The sequence below is a fragment of the Typopeltis vanoorti genome, chromosome 2 (assembly GCF_054136105.1).
Source record: "Typopeltis vanoorti isolate ZY-2024b chromosome 2, IOZ_Tvanoo_1.0, whole genome shotgun sequence".
Classification (NCBI taxonomy): domain Eukaryota; kingdom Metazoa; phylum Arthropoda; class Arachnida; order Uropygi; family Thelyphonidae; genus Typopeltis; species Typopeltis vanoorti.
The window spans coordinates 123302459-123324222 of record NC_143550.1 but is presented as its reverse complement, the minus strand read 5'-3'; the positions used below and the strand labels follow the sequence as shown (position 1 = coordinate 123324222).

The window sequence follows — 21764 nt, the reverse complement described above, 5'->3', positions numbered from 1 at the left end:
ATGTAATTCAATGATGATAAAAGAAAATGCTCAAAACACATACACTCAATGCTTCAAATCAGAGTTGATTTTCTAGAAAATGCAATCATTAAACCAGTAAGCATACACAACTGATGGTAATTACTTAAAACTGCATAATAAGAATATATGGAATAAAAACTTTCACCAACCTTCCAAATTCTGCTCTACTAAACTCATCTCCAACTACAGCAACAGGTGATCTTTGACATACTGCTTTTTGATACCTAACAAAGTGTTCTAATATAACTTTAAATTTTTAAGTTATGTATATTTCATTTATATATTTTCAGTTTTGCATGTTGCATTCGTGAATTGAATGCATTTATATATTTGTATAATTATATTTATTTAAACCATGAATAAATATTGTATTTACAATATTTATTCATTTACAAATTATGATTTAATATTAGGTAAATTACTTTTGATGTGGACTGTGTGTATTTCTGGGATGGGTTTAACTGAAATCTATTATTTAAATTTTTCATGCCAAAAAATCCGTCTCAAATAGTTTCACAAAAGGGTACTGCAATATATGTATCTGCAGGTTCCAGCATAATAAAAAATTATGATTTGTAATTATGGTATGCCAGTCCATATTCAGTTAGGACAAAATTCATTTCATATCTATCATTTTCTTTACATTTATATACACCCTTTAATATATATTATCTTTGTGCCAAAAATAGACAAGATGTACTGATTTTATTAAAGTTCTTGCACTTAAATGAAATAATGTTGTCTTCATATGTGAATTCAAAAACCTGTCTGACCTGTTAGTCTGAAGATCATCATATAATACCTGATGGTTTCACATAATAGAGGTAAAGAACACTCGTTCTTCTGATAGTTTTTGGATTCACTTTTCATCAGATAGTTCTTGCAAATAATCTACAACAGATATTGTATATTTTATGAACATTATATTTAAAGCAAACAAGTATGCATGAAAAATGCAAAAACACTAAATTAAAAACATTGGCTACATTTGTTGAAAGTTTATTTTTCACTTGGTTAGAATATAATAAATTTAGTTTAATCCTTTATCCAAGTGTGAGCAAACAAAGTTTGCACCTGAAGTATCTTCAGGACTGGGGTAAGGTGGTACAACACCAGGGCAACTCCTTGCAAAGGTGGAGCAAGCTACCAACACTCCTATCTCAGTATCTCCCAAATGCAAAACACATCTCCTTGCAGATATGTCTATTCTCTAAATCCAGAGTAATTTATTAAAAATGTGGCACACCATTTGGCAACTCCTATAGGTAGAGATGACTTTGCTAATGCTTCTGGCTGGTATCTCCACTTGGGCCTGGCTCCCACTGAAGAGACCTCAATAAAGGTCGAAACTAGTCTGGGTAGTGGCCCTTCCCTTAATGCATAACATTAGGCATATCCGCAAGGAGATGTGTTTTGCATTTGGGAGATACTAAGATAGGAGTGTTGGTAGCTTGCTCCACCTTTGCAAGGAGTCGCCCTGGTGTTGTACCACCTTACCCCAGTCCTGAAGATACTTTCATGCGCAAACTTTGTTTGCTCACACTTGGATAAAGGATTAAACTAAATTTATTATTGGCTACATTTGTTAACTTCCAAGCTCTCCCTCCACAGTAGACTAAGGCTGTAATACCCAAGTTCTCTTTCTTACTGCACTTTAATAGTGACATAGCTACAATTTGTTTCTGCCATGCTTTTTGGCATGCTGGTTGAGGTTTTAGAAAGTTAATTAAGAACAGGATACAGGATTCAAATGATGGACTTTATTTTTTTATGAAGATATAAACTTTCATTGGATCCTTTGGGATCCTGAGAAATTTCGTTACCAAGGTTGGTCAATTGGTAGAGCCTCCGCTACTTATGGCTCATGCAAAAAGTTAAGCAAATTTGAGTGCAGTTAGTAGTTGGAAGGGGTTCAATCGTTCGATGCTGTTGGCACACTCTCCCTCGATGAGTCTTTGGACTCCCTGGAGGTGTCAAATAATAATAATAATTTCCTGGAAGCCTTGTAAGGTTTCATAGCATGGTAGCTATACCTATGCTTGAACAAACTGAGCACTCAAGATTTAATCTGGGGGGGGGAGCACTCATGATTTAATCTTGGTGGGGGGGGAGTGCAAGCTGAGTAGACGATTCGAGAATACACACTACGCATTGCATGCGACCTATGACTGAGCATCTCCAGTGATCGGCAAACGAAGTAGCGACCGAACACTACTTCGTTCGCCTCGCGTTCACAGAGACCAGGATTCCAGAAAGCTATAGGGCAGTATTTCTCAATATTTTTTGGATCATGCCCCACCTCAACATCTCCAAGATTTTGATCCCCCCCCACAGCATAATAATCAGCCAAATTCTCTGAAAAAGTATAGTATAAATATGTACGTGTAAATTTTCTAATTGCCCCACGTTGAGAAACACTGCTATAGAGTATTCCCACCTTATGTGCCCGCTAATTCATAAGTAGTATAGAAACAGAAAGCACGACACAACATAAATTTTTAAAAAAATTAATTTTAATTAGGAAAAGATTTTTGGAAAATTTTCTAGTGTTTTTTTTTCTCCTTTTTCTTTTGGGCCCCCTCCCTGTGTGTGTGTGTGTGCCAATGATCTGCGGGGTATGATTTTGTTCAAAGGCGTGAACTGTTATTCCTGTTTTCCCTGTACTTTGTATATCTATTTCTCTTTTTGAAGTTCGTTTTTTAGTGTTTAAATGTTCTGGAATAGGGATGTTAGTCACAGAAGTGTTCTTGTAGTCTTGCCCATAAAGACCTGATTGTAGAATCTGTGTAGGTGATATCACAGTTTTTTTTGGCAGGGAAATTTGTAGACTATGTTGTGGTGTTATAATATTTCTTTGTGTGTGTGTGAGAGATTTAGTGGGTTTTAGAAGATTTGGCAATTTTTAGTTTGTGGTGAATAAAAGTTTGTAGACAGTATATTTGAAGATGTATTTGCAGGCTTTGTATATGTTCTGGATGTATGGCAGTTTGATAACTGTTTTTGTGTTGGGAAGTTTGTTTTGGTTGTTGGAATGTTTTGATGGGTTTTTGCTGTCCTGTTTGCATAATTTATTAGTTGTGTGAGATAGTTGCAATTTTTACAAATCTGTGTTAGTTTTTTCATTTCTGTGTTGAGATAATTATAGTTAGTTGAAAACTTTTATGCATTTATCAATTGTGATAGGATAACCGATTTTTTAACATAATATGGATGGTATGAGTAGAAATGGAGGTAGTTTCCAATATGCGTGGGTTTGTGGAATATTTTTGTGACTATTTTGTTGTTTTTTTTCTGATTAATGTCAAGTTTAAGAAATTGATGGATTTGTTCTGTTCGGTTTCTATGGTGAATTTTAGTCTGTTGCTGTAACTGTTTTAGGGACGCTTGTAAGGTGATGTGTGTGTGTGTGTGTAGGTTCTCTAATGCACAGAATATCATCTATGTGTTAATTTTGTACGAGTGTAGAGTGGGGGTCTTCTGTGAGTAGTGTGTGTGTGTTTGATGTCTAATGTTCTGAGAACGTCCACGTTAGTGTATTATGAAGCTACATCCAATGAAGTGAGGATATATTCCTGGGATAGGGTTATGCTATTTATTTTTTTGAAAAGGTCGTCCGTATTTTGAGAAGTGTCGCTACGAATTTCGATAAAGGTGCTGTGATGGTGTTTTTGTAGGAGTTTTCATTGTGGTTTTGTCTATCTTGTTTTGATTTTTTAGGGCGTGTAGGGTACTGTCGATTTGTTTTATGAGGTTGGGGTGGGGTCAATTTGGATTTTTTGGTAGGTGTGTTGGTCGTTTAAGAATAGCTCTTATTTTGTTGTGGTAATCGGTTTGGTTTGTGATGACTACTGCATCCCCTATGTCAGCTTTTGTGATCATTATGTTCAGGTTCCTTTTTAATGATAATATGGCTTTTTGTAAGTTGGGAGTAATGTTTGGTTTTATTATTAATTATTTTACTATTTATGATGTTTACTTTGTGAAATATTGTTTCTTTGTTTCGGTCATTCCCTAATTTTACTTGGATTTCAATAATATCTTTGTTTTGAATATATTTTGGGATACAGCAAAGTTTAATCCTTTGTTCAGGATGATGATTTTGTCAGGTGTGAGGTTGTGATGTGATAGATTGATGATGGAATTGCTTTGTGTGGGTTGCAAGGCGGTAATATCCGAAGGGTTGGAAGCTGCGCATTTGTCGTATTGGGTGTTTGATTTGTCAGAACATAGGAGTGCAGGTGGTGCGGGGTTTTTCATTTTGTCCATCTTGAAAATGAAATTTTCAAGATGGACAAAACAAGATGGTTTTGTCCATCTCTTGTTTTGATTTTTTAGGGCGTGTAGGGTGCTGTTGATTTGTTTTATGAGGTCGGGGGTGGAGTCAATTTAGATTTTTTGGTAGGTGTATTAGTTGTTTAAGATAGCTGTTATTTTGTTGTGGTAATCGGTTTGGTTTGTGATGCCTACTGCATCCCCTTTGTCAGCTTTTGTGATTATTATGTTCGGGTTCCATCCCTATTCCAGAGCATTTAAACACTAAAAAACACAACATCAAAAAGAAAAATAGAATACAAAGTACAATGAAAACAGAAATAGCAGTTCACACCCTTGATAGTTGCGATTTTTTAAAAATTGCAACTATCCCACACAACTAATAAATCATGCCAACAGGACAGCAATAACCCATCAAAACAACCCAACAACCAAAACAAACTTCCAACACAAAAAAGTTATCAAACTGCCATACATCTAGAACATATACAAAGCCTGCAAATACATCCTCAAACATACTGTCTACAAACTTTTATTCACCACAAACTAAAAATTCCCAAATCTTCTAAAACCCACTAAATCTCACACACACACACACAGAAATATTATAACACCACAACACAGTCTACAAATTTCCCTGCCAAAAAAAACTGTGATATCACCTACACAGATTCTACAATCAGGTCTTTATGGGCAAGACTACAAGAACACATCCGTGACTGCAACATCCCTATTCCAGAACATTTAAACACTAAAAAATACAACATCAAAAAGAAAAATAGAATACAAAGTACAGAGAAAACAGAAATAGCAGTTCACACCCTTGAACAAAAACATACCCTGCAAATCGACAAGGCCATCATAATAGACAGACAAGATAAGGAAATAACGCTTGGAATATCAGAAACGATAGACATAAAATGTGATGAGAACTCAATCAATGTCCACCGACCCTACATAATCTCCGCGTGTTGAAAGCTTCACAACATAAAAATTAGGTCACAACACTGACCAACAGGCGATAACACAAACACTTCAAAGGCAGAAACACCAAGTCGACACAACATAGCATCCACTTCCTCCATGAGTTTAGATGATGACCCACACAGTCAAAACGGCTTGCACCCCATCAACCCTCTGCCCAGTCCGCTTTTCCCATAAACTCTTCCCCTTCCTCTAAAAAAACAGTTGCTATTTTTCAGCCCTCTTTTTCCCACCCTACAAAAAAAGCGCTCCGCCCACCCTTAAAAATAATATATGTATATTATATTATACAAAAACCCACGTTTTTTCAAATTAAGTCCCCCCCCCACTTCCCTTTCAACACCATAACAGCAGAAGTATGCACATCACAGAAAGAAGACAGGCAACAACATCCAAGAAAAGGTATGTGCGAATTTTCTTCTATTATGCTACATATATTTGTCTCTAAAATACATCTGCAATGCCCTAAGAATTCTTGAGTAAAAAGCCAATGACATTAAAACAGGGACACTCTTAAACAAAAGCAGGCAAAATAGCCATAAAAATAATAGTTTTAAGAGAAGTAACGTGGGAGTTTTCCCAGAAATAATACCAATGATAGTCTTATTTGCAAAGATAGCTGAAGAGATTAACAAATGCATTGGCATAAATTGAAGGAAATGGAGGCTGAAAAATTGGTTTAGATAGAGGTCTGACCAAGAGATGAGTTGTAAACAGAAGAGCAGGTCTCAGAAAAGAGGGATGTAAACCGAGGCAATATAGGATTGTGTCTTTGAACTAAAAGATAAAACTTAGATGTATTCTGTATTTGGCCTATCTTTAATGATATTATGGGATAAAAGAATGTTTGGGATTACATGAAAGTAGCTAAGGTATATGCTCTATTATGTCTGTTAACTGCACACATTCTCTGTCAAAAGGCATTTCAAATGCACCACAGAGTTAACTCCAGTCCATCATATATATGTCAAATGCATGTTCTATTTCATCCTATAGGAGAAAAACCCTGCTACCTTTATGAGACCAGTTAACTCACCTCTGATTGGAATATCCTTATAGATGTTCCTTGTGTACTTTCTCCAAAATCAGTTTCTAAATTTTAAGAACATACAAAATCTATGCTTGTAAAACTGCAAAAGTTTAGAGAATTTAGTTATCAGAAATTCCTTAAATCAAAAATTAATAAATGTAAAATGGAGTAGAGGATCAATTATGCAGAAGCTACTGAGAAAGGGAATATAATAGAGAAGATATAAAGAACAAAGTATCCATCACTCAGTGACACAAGGAGTATAAAACATAGGCCACAGAGGTGATGTGTACTGAGAAAGGACTAATTGCCATGTGAAAGGAGATTGGCTGAGGCAACAAAACAAAATCCTAGAGAATTCTAGTCATGTGGCTAGCAGAAAAAAGGGACAATATAGAAGATGGCCTTTCACTACTACATCAAACTTGAGTCTTTCCAATTCCAATCAAAGGGTTTTGTCCTTCTATTTATGCTATGGAGGCACTTGACAGAATACTCATGGACATTTCTTTTATAGCTTCAGCAGAGTAGTAAAAGAAATGACCATGAGTATTCTGTCAAGTGCCTCCATAGCACAAATGGAAGGACAAAACACATGCCCTTTGATTGGAAAGACTCACGTTTGATGTCTGTCAATAGAAAAGGAATTATTTTTTCAACTGGAAGTGAGTTAGCTGATTCCATATGGAGGTAGCATAGTTCCCCCCCCCTGGAAACTCAGGTTTTTCATCTTACATAGTCAAATCAGGTAGACAACATATACAATTAAGACAAAAAAAAAAACAGACAGAAAAGTATGAATAAATAGAAAATAATAAAGAATGATAATTCTTTCTGAGAAAGAATTATCATTTCTCTCTGAGAGGATCTGAATACAGTAATAACATACACAGATGAAAGGATGTGAATTCAGTAATGCCAAATGCAAGACTGTACATTAGAATGCAGAGATTAAAACCAGAATTATTCTATCAGTGGAATTGTGTGACAAGTAGAATAGGTGCAAGCTCTGAGGGTAACAGCAGACAGTGAAATGAAGGATGTACATAAAGACAACATAAAGTAATGTAATAATAAAAACAATGAAAAGAAAGCATTTGTTCCGTTATATAAAACACTAGTCAGATCATACCTGACTATCTTACATAGATTTAACCAACTGGATTTCAAAGGAGCAGATAAGGAAACTCTGGACAAAGTTCAGACTGGTTTGATTATTTCAACTGCAAAGTAAATAAGATTACAAGCTACGAGTTGAAATCCAGAGAATATAGTGGCCAGAACAAGCCATATTCAAAACAGGAAACATTCAAAACTCAAATTCTTCACTGAGAATGTCCTGCAATTACTTAACTTTGCTCAAGACCAAATAAAACTTTACCATGCCATTTCAGGCCTCCAATAAGAGGAATGGTGGTCTCATACCATGTGATGAAATTCATATACCAACATCCAAGCACACGGTGGGTACGTGTCATGTGCACTTTGGCTGAAAGAGAGCATGGGGAGAAACCTAGTATAAGGAATTTTTAGTGGAAAGAACTAGTTAGCCTCAAATTGAAATAGCAAAATTTCCTTCCTAAAAGAACACACAAATCTGGAGAACATATACAATTAACACACAAAAATACATTTAACTCAAAGATGTTTTGTATCGTTGCAAAGCACGTAGCGTAGTGGCTATGCGCTTCACAACCACCTGGGAAGAGTGTCCTGGGTTCGATTCCTGTCGCTGAGGTGAGGAGCTTAAGGATCTTTCTCAGACATAGCCAAGTTAGTCAGTATTGGGAGTGGACAGCAGGGTTTTTCTTCCCAGTTTATCTGGGGTTTTTCCTCCCACAAGCAGGCAAACCAGCCCTGCGAACATAAGAGCTACAGCCACAGGATATACCGGGAGGCATGGGCTAGTCACCTTATCCTCAGGTTGGGTATGACTTAGAAGGGCTTAAGTTAGATCTACATATTAGGCCTACTGGTCTAATACGTAGAAGATGATGTTTTGTAAGCCAGAAATGTGAAACTTGTCAGAAACAAGAAAATGAAGTAATGGAAGTTAATGCTGAAAGCTATTAAACAAAGTGCTGTAGTGAATGGAGCTCTGGGTTTAAATTATACTGAAAGAAATGTGAAAAAGTATAATATAATTGAGGTGATTGAAAGTAGTTAGGGCACAATGAACATATATAAGAGCTTTTCAACTAATGACAACTCAATCAATATCTTACATTAAGATGGTAGAAAGGGTTCCTTCCCCTATGCCAGTTGATGTTGGATACAGGAAGAGGTGTATGCAAAAGTTAAATCAACAGACTAAGATAGCAAGAATGATCAGTAGTGAGGATGAAAGTGCAACCAACCTGGTAGAGATAGCAAAGAGAAGCAAGAAAGTAATTCAAGACATGAAAGCAGAGTTGATGAAGATAAGGCAATTGCAGAGTGAAATGAGGAGAATAACAGGTAGAAGAGAGAGAGAGAGAGAGGGGTGGAATAAAAGATGGCAGTGTGGAAGAGGTGTCCAATTGTTCAAGAGTGGCCATGTATAGGGATTCAATTATTAGAGATAGGGTAAATGAGTAGGTGCATAAGGTTTGCTTTCCAGAAGGGGGGGGGGGGGTAGATTGAACAGAGCGACTGAAGCACTAAAAATGAGGAAGAAACGAGCAAAAGATTTGGTAGTTAGCACAAATGATCTGGATGGCAACAAGGATAGTAAAAGATAATAGTGTGGTAGTAAAGGTAGTCAGTGTGTTGCCTAGGCATGATAGTGATGAGTTCAGACAGCAAGCAAGGATTATGAATGGGATGCTAGCAGAATTGTATGAAGAAAAAGAATTCTGTGAACATGTGAGAGACAGATGGTGCAATATAAAAGAGATGGGCTACATTTAAATGGATTTGGTATGAGCCAATTGGAAAACTGTTGCTGAAAGAGAAAATGACTAAAGTGAGGAAGAAAGATGATAGACATGATGTGGAAGAATAGGAAAGTAAGGTAGGAGAATGTGTGAATACAGAGATGAACAGCATTTGATATTGGATACAGGAAGGGATGTGTGTGTAGAAAGGATTGGGATGATGAGGGAAACAAACAGTTCTTAGGAGAAGTGTAATAAGATCAGTGATGATAGAGAAGAGTGGCCAAAGTGTATGGGGGAAAGATATGGATGAATCTGAGGGATGGGATTGGCAAGACTTGGCATAGGACTAGAAATGAGGTAGCAAGTACAAATGCAGCAATATTTGAAATAAAGGAAGAGAAACTGTAGCATTAAAATAGTATATTTGCCCCAAAATTGTTGAAATAAATGAGATATGGTAAAATGACTGTGATATTCTGACGTGATATTCGTGACCGTGATATTCGTGAGGAATAGAGATGGATGGATACAATATTTTTCATGAGGATATGCAGGACAGAAGGAGTTATCCCCATCTAAGATGGAGATGAAAAGAGCAAAGAGTCACAGTGGTTTGGAAGCTATATGGTATGCAGTGGAGGCAAACAGAATGAAATATGTAGTTGGGTGTTGCTATAGACATGGTGATGTGGAGGGCAGTGAGAAAGAAATGTATAGGCAAATCAGTCTAGCTAATAAGAAAAGGGTGTCATTATGGGTGATTTTAATTATGGTAATATAGACAGGAATGAAGAGACAGCATCTGGAGGCAAAGAGAATGAATTTAGTTTTGGGGGGACAATTATCTGAGAAAGTACGTAACAGATGATAAATGAGGACTAAAGGTCTTGGATTAATTATCTCATCAGAGGATGTTATTGTAAATTAGGTGTTAAATCTCCCTCTAGTTGGTGACAGTGACCAAGAATTAATTACTTGGAGTGGTAGCCATGTGAGAACTTCATGAGAAAGAGATATGTGAAACTATAAGACTAGTGATTATGACAAGCTCAGGAGACACAGCTTGCAGCTATATCACGGAATGAAGAATTGGAAGAAAAGGAGATCAGTGCAGCTTGGGATCTGTTCAGGAACTGTCTGCCAGAGGCAATGTCCGAATGCATTCCAAATGTCCAGAGATCAAATAAGGTGAGTGTGAAATGGATGAAAGAAAAGATAAAGCATGCACTTTGAAAGAAGGCATTATGGATGCAGCAAGAGATGGGTGGTGGTAATAATCAGTTGCATGAGTACAAAGAGCAGGCAAGACAGATAACTCATTGGGATAAGGGCAGCAAAAGTACATTAGCAACAGTTAGCTAATGAAGCCAAAAGAAATCCTAGGGAGTTTTTTTTTTTTTTTTTTTGAAACGTGGCCAGTGGAAGAAAGAATGATTATGGAAAGATGATACTGGTTGAAGACAATGGTAGAATAATAACCACTGAAGATGATATAGTAGAGATGTTAAACGAGCAGTTCATAAAGGTGTTTCATCCTTGTGAAATTAACATCATGCAGAACTTGAAAGCAGTGGGGAGGAAGGAGGGATCGCTGATGGAGAGTGAGGTGGATGTACGAGTAATTGAGTAAACTGGTGTTAATAAAGCCATAAGACTTGATGGTATATCGCTGCCTGTCTTGAGAGAAGGTTCCAAGGAGTTACCTCTTTAACATGAGTCTTAGATTTGCCAAAGTACAAAGGAATGGAAAGAGGGCAAAATTGTTCTGCTTCATAAAAGGAGAGTGATAAGACTAAGGCTTCGAATTACAGGCCAATCGTTTGTCTAGATCTGTGGCAAAGGTGTTAGAGAGGCTAGTGAGGACAAAGATTCAGAATTGGATTAACAACATTCTCTTTGATGGACAGCATGGGTTTGCCTAAAGGAAGCTCGTGTTTTAGCACCTACTTACTATAACAAGCTGACGTGTACTGGACAAAGGGAATTCAGACACAGTGATATATTTAGATTTTGTTAAAGCTTTTGACAGATTGCCACATGACATGCTGGGGTTGGATAGTATATTAGTACACTGTGCTAGAGATTGGCTGTCTGATCAAAGGTCTTGGATTGATTATCTCATCAGAGGATGCTATTGTAAACGAGGTGTTAAATCTCCCCCCAGTTGGAGGGAGATTTAACACCTCATATGAGCAAGTTGTGTATGAGGTAGTGATATCCCAAAAGAGGAAAGTCACTAGTGGTGTGCCAAGGGTATGTTTTGTGTCTGTTGCTGTTTAATTTGTATGTAAATGATACTGGGAAGGGCTTGAATAGTAATATGCAGTTTGCAGATAATGCAAAGTTGGGAAGAACTAGAAAGAGTAGAATGGATATTGTAGTCTTGCAAACTGGACTTTCTGCAGTTCAATGTAGAAAAGTGTAAGGCTTTAAAATTTGGAAAGCATAGATGGATGATGCAAAGTATAAAATTGGTGGGGATATCTTAGAGGAGGTGGAGGAGATGAGGAAGTGTCGGTGGATAAGAACCTGAAATTTTAGGAACATTTTGCTTAAATTGTGAAGACAGCATAGAGCATTATGCCAATGATGTGGAGAATAGATTCTAATGTTTCTTACCTGCCACATTGCTAAATGCCAAGATGCAAACATGCTGCAAGCACCACATGCTACTACATACACATAATACATGTATTAGTAAACTGTTTATGGCAGCTGCCATTATTGAAACAGTATGGAAAATACTGACAAGGTATACTAAAACAATACATTAAACAACAAAAACCTCAAAATATCCACAGTCAATAATGACCTAAATAAACAAGACCCTTAAATTTAAAACAAATTCTAGTAATTTATGTTGAAACTTACCTTTTTAATTAATATTTAAAGATAGGAGAAAAGAATAAAAAAATAACCCATTTTGTGAAAGAAAATGTGATCAAATTAACAATAAAAAAATAAAAAAAACTATACAAGTCAAACCTTAAGTCTGGTATAAATTCCACAAGGAAACTATTAACACATTATTTTAATGAGTTTAAACCTCTACTAGGTTTGTGTAAATTACAGTACACTTCATCAGCAGGGTGAAATAAAAGAATACAGTGACCAAGTTAAACAAGCAAATTAATGGAAACAGTAACAGAATATCTGAAAAAAACTAATAATGGTGAGCACATGCAATTCACATTGTATTATGATAGCTAGTTACATGATAAGAAGAGTATAAAATCTGTGTGGACCGAGTTTTTGATGAAAGATAACCAAACCTGATGTAGGGTCATAACTTATTTCTCGATGCATTCATGTAATGTTTTTAATATTTACGATTACTCTTTTTGAATGCTCTGACAAAAACTGTAGTCAATGTAGGCCATTTTTATATGCTGCCATAGTACTTGATGTTTTGTATCTGTTTTATGTGCTGTAGTCCTGATCAGTGTTTCTTTTTTCCCTCCCCACATCCTTGAAATGCTCTAACATGCATATCTACTGAATGGCCATCTACCATACACAATAAAAATTGCTGGTGTGGTTGGTTGAGTGATTCGCATACCCACTCTCCAACCAACAGGTTGCAGGTTTGAATCCCACTGTAGGCAGGATGTTTGCAATTGTCTTTAGATGGAAGATGAATTTCATTGTCCAGTGTGAGACCACTGCCCCACTTATTGGAGGCCTGAAGTAGCCTGAAAAATTTCCATGTTTGGTCTCTAGAGCTGGGTTTCCAGACTATGTAAAAAATATAGAAAAATAGAAAAAAATATCCTGCCCATCCATGATACAAATGTACTAATAACTTTTCATGGGTGGGAACCACATAAAAATTACACACATACAAGTAATCTTGTTATTCCTGGTTTGAGTTGTGAATGCTGAGGTTTTGAAGATTGAAAGAGACTTCAGATTTTGTTTAGGGAGGAGAAAGACTAATTCCTTGTCGATGCAACATTCTTCTTATCTTGTTCACAACAGATCATACGTAAGGAAAGGAGGGATACTACTGCTCCTCTAAATTATTTTTTGTGTCTATCTATTTATCTAGGAAACTTGTTTAGAATGCTCTCAGCCATTTTTTTATTATTATTATAACCATTTTTGGAAAGTGAGCCAGAGGTTATTCCAGAACAAATTCTGCAAACAGAAAGATCTAACAATTGACTTATCATAGTGAAGAATTTATGGAGACAACACACATGTTAGAATAATCACTTTACTTAACATTAAGCAAGTAGCAATGTTTCAACCTCTGTATTGAGGTCATCATCATCAGGAAAACAAATATATGTACAATATACAAGCTATATGCCACTACACTATCAGCATCATCGTATGTTACGCTTTGGTGCAGGCCTACGCATTTTATCACGTAAGCTTCCGTAACCAATAATCCTGTGGAATAGGTTGGTTGCTCTTCATTCCCGGTAGTATCCCATGTCTGTTGAAGCATGTGTGTTCACAGGCCAGTTTGCCTGCTTTGCGGGAGGAAAAACCCAAAGATAAACTGGGGAAAAAACCCTGCTGTCCATGCCCAAGACCAGCTAACTTAGCTAGGGCTGAGGAAGATCCTTAAACTCCTCACATCACTGACGGGGGGCTAACTGCGCTGCACTATACAAAAGTAAAATGAATCTAAATGTTTGTTAACCATTTATGCTAGTCTGACCTGTGAGAAAAAAAAAATTTTCCTCATGATGACTTCAATACAGGAAAGAGGTTGAAACGTCGATTGTTACTTGTTTAATGTTAAGTAAAGTAATCATTCTAACGTGTGTTATGTCTCCATAAATTCTTCACTATGAATGCTAACCGCTGTCTAACTTTAAAAGAAAGAATTGACTTGTCACTTTCTCTGCTTTTAGCTTACCACTTCATGGCTGAGAACATTTTTGGAAAAACAGGCCCTAGGGAATTACAAACTTAAACTTTGGCAATGATATGTGAGTGATGCGTTCATCATATGATCCAGCCTAGCTCTTCAAATGAACTACAAGACTGTTGTTCATCTTAACATTCATTCCTGCATTAAGTTAATCATCTAATCAGAAAAGTGATCCCCAAACAAAATAAACTTACTATTCAGCCCATAAAACACATGCATATGGGAAGCAGTTCCACCATTATCTGTTGCAAAAAAATGGTATATAAAAGCTCTTTGAGACAGGGCATAACATTTTCTATACTGTTGGAAATGCTATATGCCCTGTAGAGTATACATCCTATACTCTATAGAGAAGCCAAGAACTCTAATACCTCAGTCTAATCCTTCTAGAAAATGGTTGAGAACATTCTAAAAAGGGAGTCTCATACACAAATAGAAAAAACAAGAATATAGAGGAGCAGCATCCCTCTCTTACATGTCTATCATGGACAAGATGAAAAGAATATTGCAATCAATAAGGAACATCTTCCTACTAAACAAAATCTGGACTCTCTCTTTTGACCTCAAAACCTCCCCACTCATATCTCAAACCAGAAGTACATAACAGATGGGTTCATCAAAAGTGATATTCATGTCAGAGCATATGGGACTAGCAGCACCTACAAACAAAACATCAAGTGCTATGACAGCATGCGACAATGGCATACAATGACTACATTTTTAAAAAAAATATTCTGCATTATTGTTTTCATTAATTGGCTTCTTTAACTCGGTCGTGTTTTTTTTTTCCATTCTCCCAGTGAAGTGTGCTATATATAACCGACTGTTTTATTCAGATTTCTTATAAGTGAATGATTATCATGAAACTAATTCCTTCCCTTATGACCATCAAAAGCCTCAGTCAACATTTCAGACATTTGGGAAATACCAAACTTACATAATCACTCTTTAAGAATCCTCTTATCCCATGTTCCTTTTATGATCTCCTTTCAAAAAACTTGCCAAACAGTTTTGTGCTATTTCACACCAAGATTAAAACATTATCCCTGTTGAAAGTCATCCTACCTGTGTGTGTATATTGTGTGTGTGTGTGCGTGTGTGTGTGTGTGTGTGTGTGTGTGTGTGTGTTTGTTTTTCCTTTTATTCTTTCCTTCATTTTATTGTTTCAATTATTTGCTTTTTTCCCCCTTGGCTTTATTGCACTTTAATTTCAGGGTTTTTTTCTCTTATGACTAATCTGATTACTATTATTCCTCATCCAAAAAATATATATTTGAGTTAATTTTCTTCACAAATGCATGAGTGATACAAATGTAATTCTTCTGTGTGCTGTCAATCCAGGTTTCTCCTTAATTGCAAACATCTCCAAGAGTGAAAGTCTCTTGAAAGAAACTATTGATTGCTTCATTTATATCAAATGTAAAAGAACAAAACAAAAGGAAAACACATAACCCTATTTATGAACAACCTTTTTCAAAAAAAAAGTTAATTCAATATTTTATTATTATTATGTGACCCAAGGAAGGCACTCTGCTAAGCACATCTAACTGTCTCCGCTACTATTAATTCTCCTAATACACACAACTACCATCAATGCCATCTACTGGCCATTACTGCTACCAATAAGTTTTTTTTTTTTTTTTTTCCCTGTGAATCGAGTATTCCAGGCCGATTTGCCTGTACAATTTTAACAAGATCAAATCTAATATTAGTTGTTGGAAATTTTTCCACTTGGTTATACTATAGATTAAAGATACCAAGAAATTATATTCTTGGTTTAATCCTTTATCCGAGTGTAAGCAAACAAAGTTTGTGCCTGAAGTATTATCAGGACTGGGCAACTCGTATAAAGAAGCTAATGACTTCACATCACTTGCCTTTGTATCCCATAATGTAAAGCGCATATCCTTGCGAACATGTATAATGCTATGCATTATGGGAAGGGTTGCTACCCAGATTGGTTTCGACCTTTATTGAGGTCTAATCAGTGGGAGCCAGACTCAGAGGTGATACCAAGGGTGAAGTAGTGCAGAAGTAATATGACGCACAAACTCTGTTTGCTTACACTTGAATAAAGGATTAAACCAAGAATATAATTTATTTATATCCTTAATTTATAGCATAACCAATGGGAAAAATTTCCAACAACTATCTCTAATCCAGAGTATTGTAATAATAAAGTGTGAAACCTTTTGGTTTTGGTACTCGTATATGGAAATATGATTATATGGAAACCACTACCAAAAGTGTGTGTAATTTATAGACGAGTTCTTCATGGGCTATCTTCTCTCCTATGACTAATTCACATCCAGTGCTTTGTGAGGTGTTACAACTATTGTACAAAAGACCTTTAATTTTGATCTTCACTGTGCTAGTTTACCAGCCACATTGGAATTAAGGGAAATGCAGCTGCAAGATCAGCTCATACTTGTCCATGTACTGTTTGACAGTACCATTATACAGACTATAGACATCTTATAAACTGTCTATAAAAAAGCTAATTGCCCAGTGGAGTCATCATAGCAGGAAGCACTGACAAACAAATTCCAATGATATTAAGCCTGAAATTAAGCACTGACAGTCTAGTCAACATAGAAACAGAAGAGAGAAAGTTGTTCTTGCTAGGCTCTTTACAGGTCACACTCATCTTATGCATTCTTATTTACTGAGGGCTGATGACCCACCTATGTACAAAAAATACCACATGCTCTTACCTTTGTCACATAACGATGAAGTGTCAGCACTTCACACAAGGGGAATGAAATTTCTCCTATTTGGCTGAGCCATATACACTCTGACAGATGTTATCAAACTACAAATTGCATGACATTTTTAACTTTTTACAAAATATTAATTTAGACAAACACATTTGATTGTAAATTCTATTTGTGTGTGTATATATATATATATATATATTATACACACAGCAATGTTTAACTCAATTTTTTGTACATACATATTATTTACTAATTTATCCCTTTATAACTATTTATTAATACCTTTTGTACTGCTGTAACCTTTTGCTATGATGAAATATAACCATAACAAAAATATTGGTGCAAGGTGCTCTCCTTGCACCAATAAATCAACCTTTTCATCATGTAAAATATTTGAGTATATAATTACACTAAACTAATTGATATAATGTAGTAATGGCTGCATGAGACTGCCCAAATTTGGGAAGCCTGCATCATGAGAACATCAACTCAACAGCCAAGACAACCCAATTTAGCCCACTAGGGTGCACTTTAGGACTTGAGGAACAAAGTTAATTCCTCTCTTCTGCCTCATTTACTCCTTGTTAGTGCCTGCATGCACATATCATAGTTTTATGTTCCCATGAAGATGGCAACATAACATTGCCAAAATATAGGAAGTATCGATTAAAGTTTTCTTTTAATTAATATTTAGTATACGTTGTAATTTCCTGAAATAATTTAGTAGTCATGTGTTACCGACACATAAGCTTATCTACAAAAATATCTACAAGAGTTAATAGTCGTAGTATTGGCATAAGCTTATTTTCACAACTGCATACCTAACTTAAGGGTTAAATAAGGTATTAGGATAAGAATATAGATTTGTCTTATTTTGTATTACAGCTGGCAGTGAAAAATGAAAATTAGTCTTGTTAAATTTATTTTTTTTTTTAACAGTAGTTCTGATATTTAAAAGAATCGTGATGACTTGCACGTTCATTTCAAAAAAATTAATCTGCAGGACAGACGTAGGTTCATAACAAAAGGTGAGAGATTAATAGTGCCATCTGTTGTCATAGATTGGAATTACTTTATATTTTATAAACAGTATAGTGATGCATATCTTTGAGGATGTCTGCATGCAAACTTAACAGTCTATAAAGGAATTAAGCACCTCTGTAGCACAACTGAAGAAAGTGCCCTTTGATTGAAAAGACCTGAGTTCGATCCTCATTGTGATGAGAGAAATCTTTATATGGGCTTTTTCAATTGAAAAAGTTAGCTAAGTAAGCTCCTGGAAACTTGGATTTTTCATCCTACACACACACAAATTGGCCAAGAGAACACATACACAATTTACTAATATAATTTGCTAATATACTGGGAAGTGTTCATAACGTGAAAAAGTTTCTCTGTGATACTCTTTAACAGCAAAAAAATGCTGTTGGCAGTGATGGGCAGTAGTACAGGTGTGTAGTTGGAGGACTAAGTAGGGAAGATGGAGAGTTGTGTGGAGTGGTGTGCTTTCCCATAATGAGTTCTAGAACTACTTGGAGGTATCACGTAATAATAGTAATCTCCTGGTTAAAAATTATTGAATTCAGTAGAAGCTACCAATGAGATGTTTTAAAATGAAAAAAAAAATAAATAAATAAATAAATCATGCAAAGAAAATAAGGCAATATATTTGAGAATTCAGAATGAGGATGAAAATTCCCTTGCTACTTGTGTCTGACAACTCGCCCATGGATTTCTGGAGCTCTGCCTATAAGTAAGGTGGCTAGTATTGTTACTTATTTTTAAGACAAGATAAGAAATGACTGAATCCGGCATTTTTAATAAACTTCAACTTTAGGTCACTGAAGTATTTATGATGAAAAAAAATATATATCTGAAAGTGACCATTTAAGTTTTTACTTTCGGTGTTTTGAGATCGATTTCACGGGAAATTTGACACAGCAAAATCGTTAACTTGCGCTGCTTGAAAAAATACGGATAACTTTCCGGTTTGAGCATGGCAATTACTAAACTGCCATGCGCAAGTTTGGCTTTCATCAAATCATGTTTTTATTAAAATGGCAAATTTGCAGTATCCTTGCAATATCTGAGAAATCATCTAACAACAAAATTGAAATAATACAATCTTAAAGAAAACAAGTTCTGCATGTTTACGAAGCGTTTTAAATGTGAGTGCGCTAATAAGCAGCAAGGGTGAGCACGCTGAATCACGTTACAAATATGTTCTACATTTAAAAAAAAAAATCCCCTTATGGGGCATCAATTTATAATTCAACCATGGGTCGGAATAAATGAAAAACAACATTGCACTATAAATGGGTGTTGATGTCACGTGGTGATTTTACACGACGTAGGAACGATGTTCAAGAGTATCACAGAGAAACTTTTTCACGTTATGAACACTTCCCAGTATATTAGCATTTTTATGTCCATTTGGAAAGTTTCAGGGGAATGATCCATTCTGCACTAATACCTTTCTTATAATACGGTGTAGGCACAATGCGCTTCTAAACACAATTTTGATTTTCTAGAAAATATAATCAGGCTATTACTACAGTAACTGCTATTTAACCTTATCTGTTCGTATATTAATTTCTGCACAAAATGGAATTTTGAGCAGAAATTTTATATAATGAAAATTGTAGAAATGGGTTGCGCACTAGCATAGCGAATCGAAAGTGAATTATGATTGAACGTGTGCTGGGAGATGAGCATGCAGAGTACAAATAAAAATGTCGACTCTCAGCGACATTTAAAAAATACAACCGTTTTCACTATTGGAATAGTTACGGTACAGAAGACATCAAAAGCATGCTATCACTCACCTAATATCATTCGCCTAAAAAATTCTTTATAAATTGCATCTGAGTGTGACTGCCAATGCATTCAAGAAAATTTAAAAGGTATTCTGTTTCGTAACGAACACAACCTCCACACGTCTATTCAACTTATGATCAAGTCGTCACGTTAGAACGTCCTCTATATTCCAAAATAATGCGTAAATCATATATCAATTTATAAATTGTACACTACATTTTTTTCTCTTTGTTTTCGCCTTATTCAGTGACACATTGACAATGTAATAAATGAAATAATGGTACAGAATGTAAATTTTAACTGATGCGCTACAGTTATTGCATGTACCTGTGGCCCAATCAGTCCAATTGTGGAAAATATTGATTCTCCGATTTACAAACTCTTCAAGTTTCTACCTAAGCTCTTATGTAATCACATTAGAAAATTCTTAGCGTACATTAAAAATTCTATAGGCACTTCATATCTCTGAGAAGGGGCATATCCACTGAAAAGTCAGTATGGGATGACTTGTTAAAAGAATAACTTTTCAAAAAAAAAAAAAAAAAGTTGAAATTATTACAACGCTATGTATACTTTGGATACTTCCTAGATGAAAATAAAATTTATTAACAAAATTCTGGGTTTTTCCACTTTTTCCACCAAGGGCACTTTCCACTGTCAGTGCCCTTGCTAACTTATACGTGAAGACAGATTTCTTACCACAGCCCAATATAAATCTCACTTTTGAAATGTGCTTTGGATGACTGTTTCAGAATTGGAAATGATGAAGAACCAGAACTTGTAGCATTTCTATATTTTATATTTATATTCCCGACATAGAACATACAGCTTATGAAAATAGCAGCATCCTTGTCTATTATTATCATTATTATTATCAGACCTCTATGTAATCAAAGGACTTATCGCGGGAGATTCCACTGTCGCACGCAGTTTATTATGCCACGCCTTAAATATATTCACCCTCCTCACACTTACCATACTCTTGGGCAATGCATTCAATCACTAATCACCTCTCCATGCAAAAAACCTGATCCTCATCCCCTTGCTCATACTCTCCTTATACAGTTTCCAGGGATGACCTCTTCTTCTCTCCCTGTCTTCAACCATTCTGAGCAAAATCACCTCCATATTAACCTGGCAAAAAAACAACAACAACAACAACATTATTTTATTTTATTTTATTTTTTGGCCCCTGAGATTTTAGTCCTTGTTTACAATCACTCCCTGATCTCTTATCTTCTTACCACCAACAAGATATTTTCAAGAAAAATATCTTCAATTTATTTCAGAATCCTTCAAAATATTTTCAATAAATTCAAGAAAAACTTTATAAACAAATGACTTTTCACCGTGAACCATGAAATTAATTGCCTGTCATGTATGCACTAGGCGCTCACGGGATTTAATCTTGAGGAGGGGCCAAGGTCAGAGAGAGAGAGAGAGAGAGAGAGAGAGAGAGAATGAAAGCTTTCCTAAAAACCTGGAGTATAGACATATTTCGCCATATGCACTCACAATCCACTTCGCCAGTGACAATACCAATCGACACAAATTTTGCACCATCTTCTCTCAGCTCACCAATGTCTCTTCTTTAGCAAACAGAAAACAGGGCTAATAACTCTACTAAGTATATAAATTTGAAGCCAATATGATGTACCATGAACCGAAACAAAAGAACAACAACAAAACAAGTTTCATAAACAAAAGAACATATCAGAAACATAGTCTACACAAACATGAACTCCACAGCATCTTCGTGTTTACGTTTGGAATACCCGAAAATATAGCAGCAAGATAAATAATACAAAGAGGAAGAGAAAAATGCTTCATTGCAATTTGTTCTAATTAATACACACAATATAAATCTTGATGATGATTTATCCTTTCGGTCGTTTTCGTACATAGGTGACTCTGTAGGTTTCCTGAGATTTTTACAGGGTAGTTCACCATTGCTTTCCCCAATCCTCCCTCCACAAATTTTATCCGGGTTCGGGACCAGCATATGGCTGGGATTAGGGACGCACCGGCCATATGTGCAATGTGTGCGATGCACACCAGCACCAGGATAGTAAAGGCGTCAAAGAGGAGGAAATACTTTAAAAAAACGTTTTTATAAAGTGATTTTTTTATTGGGGGCGCCAACTAAAGTTTTGCACACAGGCGCCGGACACTACTGGCAC

The 21764-nt window shown here is 35.8% G+C and overlaps 1 protein-coding gene across 3 annotated transcripts in view; it reads right to left on the bottom strand.

Moving 5' to 3' along the window:
• Window positions 1-19731, bottom strand: part of LOC150109402 (uncharacterized) — a 50732-nt gene extending 31001 nt beyond the window's left edge. The window contains exons 1-2 of one of the 3 annotated variants that reach the window (XM_090412965.1): window positions 19593-19731; window positions 795-912 (exon numbers count right to left, since the gene is read on the bottom strand). The gene's annotated coding sequence lies outside the window, so the exon portion shown is untranslated. The other 2 variants (XM_090412973.1, XM_090412981.1) reach the window with 2 other exon arrangements.
• Window positions 19732-21764: the final 2033 nt, after the last annotated feature.